General features: G+C 45.8%; 1 non-coding gene across 1 annotated transcript; it reads right to left on the bottom strand.

The window, feature by feature from the left end:
• Positions 1–8,631: 8,631 nt before the first annotated feature.
• On the bottom strand, positions 8,632–8,700 carry TRNAT-UGU (transfer RNA threonine (anticodon UGU)). Its single transcript has one exon. It is a non-coding gene; the product is annotated as a tRNA-Thr (tRNA).
• Positions 8,701–8,928: the final 228 nt, after the last annotated feature.

Genomic DNA, 8,928 nt, shown 5'->3' with positions numbered 1-8,928 from the left:
TCTTCATTTTCAGTTTCTATTTCTTAGGGATTTCATCTCAATTAGGCGAGGTGATGATGTTGCACAACTCAGAACGTTGTGGGCAATTTTCCTGCCCCCCCTCTCGGCGCGCTAGGCTACTTCTTCGGCCTTACACTCTCACGCTCCCACGCTTCATTAAAAGCCAGGCTGTCCTGCAACAACATTTTTCTAATTAACAGCCTCAGATCTTGTTCTTTTTTTTCTCTCAGCTCGACCTTGAGCTCTTTGCTGTTTTCTCTCTCTATTCTGAATCTTTTTTTAAAAAAACTTTTTCCTTCTTTGTTTGACATACATCTCAAGGGGGTGCAAGTCTTGAGCAGTAGACGATGACTGATGAGCAGTAGACGAGCTCGCCTCCTCTTTTTTGTGAGAACACATCATTTTAAGGGTTACCGCCGATTTTATTAAATCTTCTGCCCAACACTTCAATTCTTCAGTTTCTTTTATTAATGCTGATTGAGGTGTAAGAGGGGAACCTCCCGATCCTGTAGAGATGAAAGTCTCGGCAAGCAATATCTGGGAGTTGAGGACCGTAGCTGAAATCGGCGAATTACTGCTGGTGGGGCTTGAAACTGATGGCGACAGTTTAAAGTTAAAGTGAGGGGCAATGCCTCTGCAGGGGGGATGGCAGGGGCTCAGGAGCCACCGGATCTGGATCTCGACTGGGCGGTCTTACAGTAACATGGGCCCATGGTGGAAGCGGGGCATAAGCAGGTGGAAACGCCGTTAGCTCTGCCAGATCTTCACACGCAGCTTCTAACACTGGTTGTAATTTCTTGGCCAATTTTTCTTTTCTGAGCACCAAAACTTTTGCCTTGGATTCTAGGCATTTCTTTAGCCATGGAGGAGAAGCGCGGACTATGGAATCTCGCGAGTTGATGTAGGGAAATTGGTCGGGGTGCCCAGGTCTCTCAACCACAATGGCATATACACGGCTGATTTTGCTGGGCTTCAAAGAGCCTTCAGTAGGCCATCCTACACCGAAAGACGGCCACTCTATTTCGCACAAAGTCCGCAACCGTTGAGGATTCATGGGGGGATCCCCATAATCTCTACTAAAACCTTTCTTAAAATTCGCTAGCATACATCCCAAGGGGGTGCAAGGTTTGCTTCCCCCACCACCCATAGCCTCTCTCCTAAATTGAAGACAGACACAATTAGGGAAGGGGAATTGGTCAGTGAGTAAGGGGTCTCACTGGCTGACACAAGAGGATTTTACACACCACGCACTTTGCTACTGGCCTGGGCACCCGGACGGTCAACGGTATGCGTCAGAAACCACAGTAGCCACTCACACGATCATCAATTTCATCACTTCATTCATATGTCCCTGCCACCCACTTTTCCCACTTTTCACTAGAGTGGAAAGCGGCTTCCCCAGCTTCCCCAGCTTCCTGCTGAGTACTGGCCGGCTGAGTACTGGCGCCCGCTCAGGGGTGTGATCAGGCCCCCCTTCTACCCTCAAGGAGTAGGTTCTTTTTGTATACGTATACCAACACTGACCTTCTTCATAAGGTGGGGCCCTCTTTTTTTCTGCCCAGTGGCCTTTCTCCCTAAAGGCGGGGCCCTCTTTTACTCCATATACTTGCCTTTCTCCTGAAGGCTTCTAATGTGCGTTTCAACTCAATTGCAGCTGCGATACAGGCAGGGCTCAAGTTCCTTCCTCTGCTTCCCAAGGTTCTCTTGCTGCTCGCTGCTGTTTGGGCGATCCCGGCGCAGGCCCTCTCCCGTTTACCCAACAAAAAGGTCGGTGGTGCCAAGAAAGGGAGGCATGCGCCGAGAGGGAGGCATCCCTCCCGGTGCAGCGATTAAGAGCAGGCAACTGCCACCTCTCTGTCTCAGAGCCTGCCACATCTGAGTCACGGCACCATTTATGTTGCAGAACCCAGAGTCAGAGAGACCACAGAGTGAAGGAAAAAGAGTTTCTTTATTTAACGTGCAGGCTTAAGGCTGGAATCATTTCCAAAGAGCCAGAAGCCCCGATTTACATCAGCACATTGTTTTTATCGATATTGTGACACATAGGAAACGGCTCCTCCTTTCCCTCCCATATGGGGTTGCAGTCCTTAACATTTCCTCTCTTAGCACCATTGTTTCTATCCCAGGAACTGGGTTATAGGCCATGATAAACAAAGAACATAATATGCAAGAACATGATATCTACTATTCTGACTTTAGCCTTGCTAACTAGATAAGACATTCCTGCGTCTTGTCAGCTTACAAACATATATTTCAGAGAGCAAGAGCTCAGCAAGAACATGAAGCATGAGACTGCATGAGGCTACTTAGTCTGACCCCCGATATGGCTGCTACAGGCGAAAATAAGGAAATAAGGAAAATAAGGAACTACGGCTTATTTTTGCCATAGTCTACATAAATGTTTACGTAGACTAAAACGTGCCAAAATAAGGAACGCAAATGGCGGCGCCCATGGGCACCACCATTTGCGTATGCGGGTGTGTGTGCGTTTTTTTTAATCAGCCTTGATAGGCTACGTAAACATTTGCGTAGCCTATCACGGCTGACTGCAGGAACACAAACGGCGGTGGCTACAGCCGCCGCCATTTGTGTCCCTGCTAGCCAGCGGCCGGATGCTCGGCCGCTGGCGGAGCCGGCCGGCGGCTCCGCAGAATCCCTGCGGAGCGGAGCCGGCTGGCCAGGAGTTGGGGGGGAGGGACGGAGCGCCTCCCCCCCAGCATCAGCATAATTCGCAAACAGGTAAGTGACTTTCATACATCCCTAAATTCAATAGACCCAAGTTGTGGAGACCCAGATCCAAATGACCTCTGCATCCTCAGCACGGAACATATGGAATTACATGGATCAATTTTGCTGGATAAGGCTGTTTGCATTTCAGAGCCTTAGAGCACAAGCCTGTATATGCTTACTCAGAAGTAAGGCTCATTGTGTTCAGTGGGGCTTACCCCCAGGTAAGTGGGTATAGGATTACAGCATCAGAGCTCAATCCGATTCTCATTTAGACAGAAAAAAGTCCTACAACTCCCAGCATTCCCCAGCCAGCTAAGCATAGATGGCTAGGGAATGCTGGGAGTTGTAGGACTTTTTTTGTCTAAACATGCACAGGAATTCACCCTTAATATGCTTAGGATAGCACTAGCTAGCATACTGGAACAACTGCTTATTAATGGAACCACATTGTACTCACAATAAAAAATGGTTTAAAAGTTAGCCAGGCAGATGAACCACCCACTAAGAGTACCTCTGCCTTATCTAGATTGAGTCTGAGTTTACTGGCCCACATCCAGTCCATTACCACATCTGGGGACTGGTTCAGAACTCTCACTGCCTCAACTAGATTTGATGAAAAGGAGAGATAGAGCAAGTAGGCAGTAGCGTCTACTGTTTGTCATTCTCACCACCACCATTGTCTGGGCCAGAGCAAGAGGCAGGTTGCCATGGTGAAAAGGAGGAGCAACTCCAGGGGGATCTTGTCAGTGGGCTCCTACTGGGGCGTGGACCCTCAGCAGATGCCCAATCATGCTTATCCTTGATGCTGGCCCTGGCTATAATGATTGCTTATGCCACCTTGATATGCCGTCCATGCTAGGGATGTCAGAGAAATCTGCTGTGGATTCAAATGAGGCCAGATTCTTTGGAATCCAGCCTCAGGAATCTGCAGCAGATCAGGACCACTTACCTCTGCTCCAGGAGGACTGGAGCCGGAATGGTACTCGGCTGCTTCTTCCAGCCAGAGCCATTTACCTCCTCCCTGTCCCTGCTGATTGCCTTTAAAAAAAATGTCTTTAAAAAAAAGGCAATCAGGAGAATGTGCCCATAGACTTATATGCAAATAAAGTCCTGAATCTTGCATATAAGTCTATGTGTCCATAGGCTTATACGGAAGATTCACTGCTCTATTTTGCATATAAGTCTATTGGCACATGTGATCAGCAGGATGTGCCCATAGACTTATACGCAAAATAAAGTGGTGAATCTTGTGTATAAGCCTATGGACACGTAGACTTATATGCAAGATTCATGCCTCTATTTGCATATAAGTCTATGGGCACATCCTCCCAATCACCTTTTTTTTTTTTAAAGGCAATAAGCAGGGACAGGGAGGAGGCGAACAGCTCTGGCTGGCAGGAGGGAAGGTAAGCACCCCCAAGCCAGTCCGCCCCCCCCCAGCATCCAAGCAGAGCAGAATCACTCTGGAGGATTCCAGGGGGTAGGAATGGGTTGCCTCCCCCCCCCCCGATGGATTCACCACAGGAATAGACAGTGGGGAATCTGTACACCCCTAGTCCATGCAAAGAACTCTTCACACAACCTGTCACTACTAGACCTGTCATGAAGATAATTAAAGTACACCACTACTGGAGAGAAAAGCCATCTTTGGAGAGCGGTGAAAAATAATTGTTCATTAATCAAAGGCCAATTCTCCCCCTTTTTTTTAAAAAAAAAAAGCAAAAACGCAAAAATTTGAGTAATACCGGCAATGTAAGAAGAGTTCCAAGCCCCATGTATTAGATGGGAGTGGCTTGCCAATCATTAATCAGTGTCATGGTTTTCTTTTTGGTATGATTAAGGAAAAGGAATGCAAGTAGTTATTACCATGACAGGCCTCTGCTATTGGAGCATGTAGTCCTAAGAGGGTTTTTTTCCCTCCATTCTAAAATTAACTCCTAATGCCTTCCTGCCCTTCTGCCTAATGTCATTAAAATGCAAATTTCAAGATAAATGGGCTGCTTTGCAGACATTTAGTAGCTTTGTGTAAAATGCCATTAGCAAGGAATTCATTTTTAAAATAATGGCATGCTTAATAATATTTTTGCATTTCAATAGCTTTCTGCATGCATGCATTTGAAGTGCACCCCTCTTTGCAAGAGGAATGAATGATGCACAGAAGTTCTGAATACCTGAAACAAATATATCCCTGGATGTGTCCCCCAATACTTGAACTCCTTCATACATAGTACAGGAGATCTAGAAATACTGGACATAAAACCATTGCAATGAATAATTATCATTGCAACTATTTCTGGACAAAATAAACTGTTTCAAAATGAACAGCATATTATCTTTTTCCAGCTGAAAGTCCAAAGGGGGGAAAAATGGTTCACCAAGCAAAGGCTTAACTTAGGTATTGCTCAGATAGTTGATATTTTCTGTTTGTATACAATATAGCACTTACTGTCAATATCTAGTCATACTTAGGGATGGATGAACCAACCACCATCTGGTATCGGCAGATGCTTGCTGAAGCGCTCCCCCGCTTGAGCCCCCCCGGACCCATGCTCGAGCCCCCATGAGCTCACCAAGCCACACATGCTCACCCTGGATCCCATCCATGAGCGCCTGCCATTTTGCTGAGCTTATTTTTATGGGGAAAAAGGAGGTCCATAAAAATGCAGATATTTAAATATGCCCAAATTCGGGCTGGGAAAGCTTGATATACACAATATTAGAAGCATAAATCGGCAATTTATGCCTCTAATATTGCATAGATCAAGCTTTCCCAGCCCACATTTGCACATATTTAAATATCTGCATTTTTATTTACCTCCTTTTTTCTGTAAAAATAAGCTAGGCAAAATGGCAAGTGCTCGCGGATGGGTCTGGGTGAGTGTGGGGAACATCTGGGAAGGCACAAGTGGGGGAGCATGAGGCCAGAGGCTCAGCGGCCATGGCCCAGGGGTGCAGGCAGGAGAGAGCCCGATGGACTCCTGGACCCAGTTAGGCATCCATGCCATCCCTAGTCATAATCAGTGGTGCAGCTGGGTTGGACTTTGGGGCTGAAGTCCAGGGCCCTGATCAGTACCTGGGCTATGACCCACTTGGGCCGATACGCTTTGCCTCAGCATCTTTTCTTCTTATGTTGTTTTTTAAAAACATTTTATCTTCAGGGTTGGCCAGCCAGACATGGACATATTTACAGATGCCCATCTGATTATTTTTTTTTTTACTTTAAATATATATATGATCGCTTTCTGCAAGAAATTGTGCTTATTCCCAGCTGAATCTTTTTTGCCTCGGAGCAGCAGAAGCAAACACAGTTTTATTCCTGTAGTTTTGATTAGTTAAGGCTGCAGTCCTATACACACTTGCCTGGGAATACATCCCAGTGAACTCAATGAGCCTTATGTCTGAGTAGACATGTATGGGATTGACCTGTGATTTTAAAACACAAAACTCTGCACATGCTCAGAAGTTTTTTTTGTAAGCTGAGATGCCAAACCCTTTCCCTCCTCCCCCTGCCACTCTAACATATCAGAAAAGTGCAAGCAGTTGTAAAGCATGGAACGGCCAGAAAGGGAGACGAGAAATGCTAATTGTGTATGTGTCATCACTGAAATAATACATGTGGCTGCCTAAAGGTGCCTCCCCCTCCCCACTAGGACCATTGGGTTCAGGGTCTAAAATTACCTAGGTGCACCACTGATCATAATTCTACTCTTCAACAGTAAATTGACAATTAACAGAAAATAAACAATGCTACTAGCCAGTAGGGGAAATCTCTAGGCCCGCTGAATTAGTGAAAGTGCACCTAGCGTGGTGGGCCTCTCCTTTGGCAACACTTTTTACTCTTATTAATCAGACTGGGAGGTTCCCTAAAGCATGGATTAAGGCATGCTTTAGGGAACTAAAATTAAGTTCCTATTTTTAAAAAGGGAGACCCAAAGGTTCTGGCAAATTACTGGACAATAAGCCTTTTGTCCATTATAGGGGAACTATATACAGGGCATCTGTCTGAAAAATCAGGACATCCTGGGACATGAACAAATTGGATTTTGTTTTAATAAATCCACATTGGATCATTAGAATCATAGAATCAGAGAACAATAGGGTTGGAAGGGGCCTACAAGGCCATCAAGTCCAAGCCCTGCTCAATGCAGGAATCCAAGTCAGAGCATCCCCGACAGATGGCTGTCCAGCCTCATCTTAAAGGCTTCCAGTGTGGGAGACCCCACTACCTCCCTAGGTAATTGGTTCCATTGTCGTATTGCTGTAACACTGTAACAGTCAGGATGTTTTTCCTGATGTTCAGCCGGAATCTGGCTTCCTGCAACTTGAGCCCATTATTCCATGTCCTGCGCTCTGGGATGATTGAGAAGAGATCCTGGCCTTCCTCTCTGTGACAACCTTTCAAGTACTTGAAGAGCCCTATCATATCTCCCCTCAGTCTTCTCTTCTCAAGAGCTAGCACATCGTATTGTGCCAGCTCATTTAGCAGAGAGAATACTACTAGCCAGTTGTTGTGGGTGTGTGAGGGGGGGGCACACAGGAAGCTGCCTTATTCTGAGTCAGACTACCGGCCTCTCTACCTCACTATTCAACACCCTGACTGGCAGTGGCTGTACATAGTTTCAGACAGGAGTCTTTCCCAGCCCTACCTGGAGACACTACAGATTGAACCAGCGAGGGTTTCTCATGCAAAGCATGCACTCTACCACAGCCCTACAGCCCTTCCCTAGTACTCACCTATTTGCAGCATGAGGGCAGTGGGCATATATAGCTGCTTTGGCAGATCAAGAACTAAGTACTCTGAACTCTGTCTATGGTAGAGCACAGCAGTCACGTGTCAATCTCTCCTATATGTTTTCAGTCATGCATAAATGCACATCTGGTACATACTGTTGGTGCAGCTTGCGTGAGGTATGTAAGTACAGTGTGTGTAATACATCAGCAGGGGGTGATGAGAGAGAGAGAGAGAGGATGGATGGATGGATGGATAGACAGAGATAGATAGATAGATAGATAGATAGATAGATAGATAGCTCATTCTGAAAATCATGAAGGATTTTGTTCATGCTGAATAGCATTTAAACACTGGAAAGAGTTTGAACACTTTCTAGAGGAAAGTGTTGAGAAAGACAGAAAAATAACTACACATATGCAGAAATGCAACATATGGCTAGAACGAAGTTGCTACAGCAATTTGCAAGAAGCTTGGTATTGTTTCTGTGGAAGATATATACAATGATAGCTGCTGCTGTTGTATTTGCTTTCCAGTGCCAAATGTTTTTTACATTAACCTTTAATATGGAGAAATGAATGGGAAACATGTAAGCTTGATGTCAGGCTCCATCTGAATGTCTGTAAATGTTACCAATAGGAAATGAAAAGCGCTGTTCACTGAATCCTAAAAATACTGGAGATGGGCTATGCATGTGCACGGTCGTGAGGGAAAGTCTTTGTGCTAATGCTCAATTTGGCACTCTCCTTTATTATTGCTTTTATACAGGCTATAGCTGAGCCCCTCTACTAAGAGGGCTCTTGGTCTAAGGCCTTCTGTGCCTTTTCTCAAATTCAAAACACATTTTGCGGGGTACTTGCTGCTAGCAGGTTCTGAAAAGTGTAAACCTTGTATGGGTTGAAATCTTGGAGTCCTGCCCTGACACAAAGATCTACACTTACTCTAAACACTCAGCAGCATGTAAAGGTAAGAGTTAATTACAACTAATCTAGTGTTCTTCTCTTGGAAGAATGGTGCTCACCTGGCATGCAGCAGAAGAGAATTTGGTCCACTAGGAACATGGGAATCTACCTTATACTGGGTCAGTCCATTGGAGCATCTAGCCCAGTATTGTTGACACTGACTGGCAGCAACTCCCCAGCATTTCAGGTAGGAGTCTTTCCTGCCCTACTTGGAGATGCCAGGGATTGAACCTGGGCCCTCCTGCACACAAAGCAGGTGATCTACCACTGAGCTACTCCTCTTCAGCAGAATGGAGCAGAAAGACAAAGGTGAGATGCAGCACCTCAGGCCAATCAAGAGCAAAGGGATCTCACCTTTATAATGGATGACCTCTTCCTTCTCATCCCCTTTTTCCCCTGATGTGACAACCCCACCCACCCCATCTCAAGACCCAACAGTATGAGATTGGCCAGGACATATATTAGGGGATCTATCTGAGTAGGATTCTCTCACTTAGTGCTGAGAAG

Source organism: Heloderma suspectum, chromosome 1, assembly GCF_057233095.1.
Source record: "Heloderma suspectum isolate Gila_16-S chromosome 1, 16-S_ref, whole genome shotgun sequence".
Classification (NCBI taxonomy): domain Eukaryota; kingdom Metazoa; phylum Chordata; class Lepidosauria; order Squamata; family Helodermatidae; genus Heloderma; species Heloderma suspectum.
The sequence above is the reverse complement of the archived record's forward strand: the minus strand, read 5'-3'. Positions and strand labels throughout refer to the sequence as shown.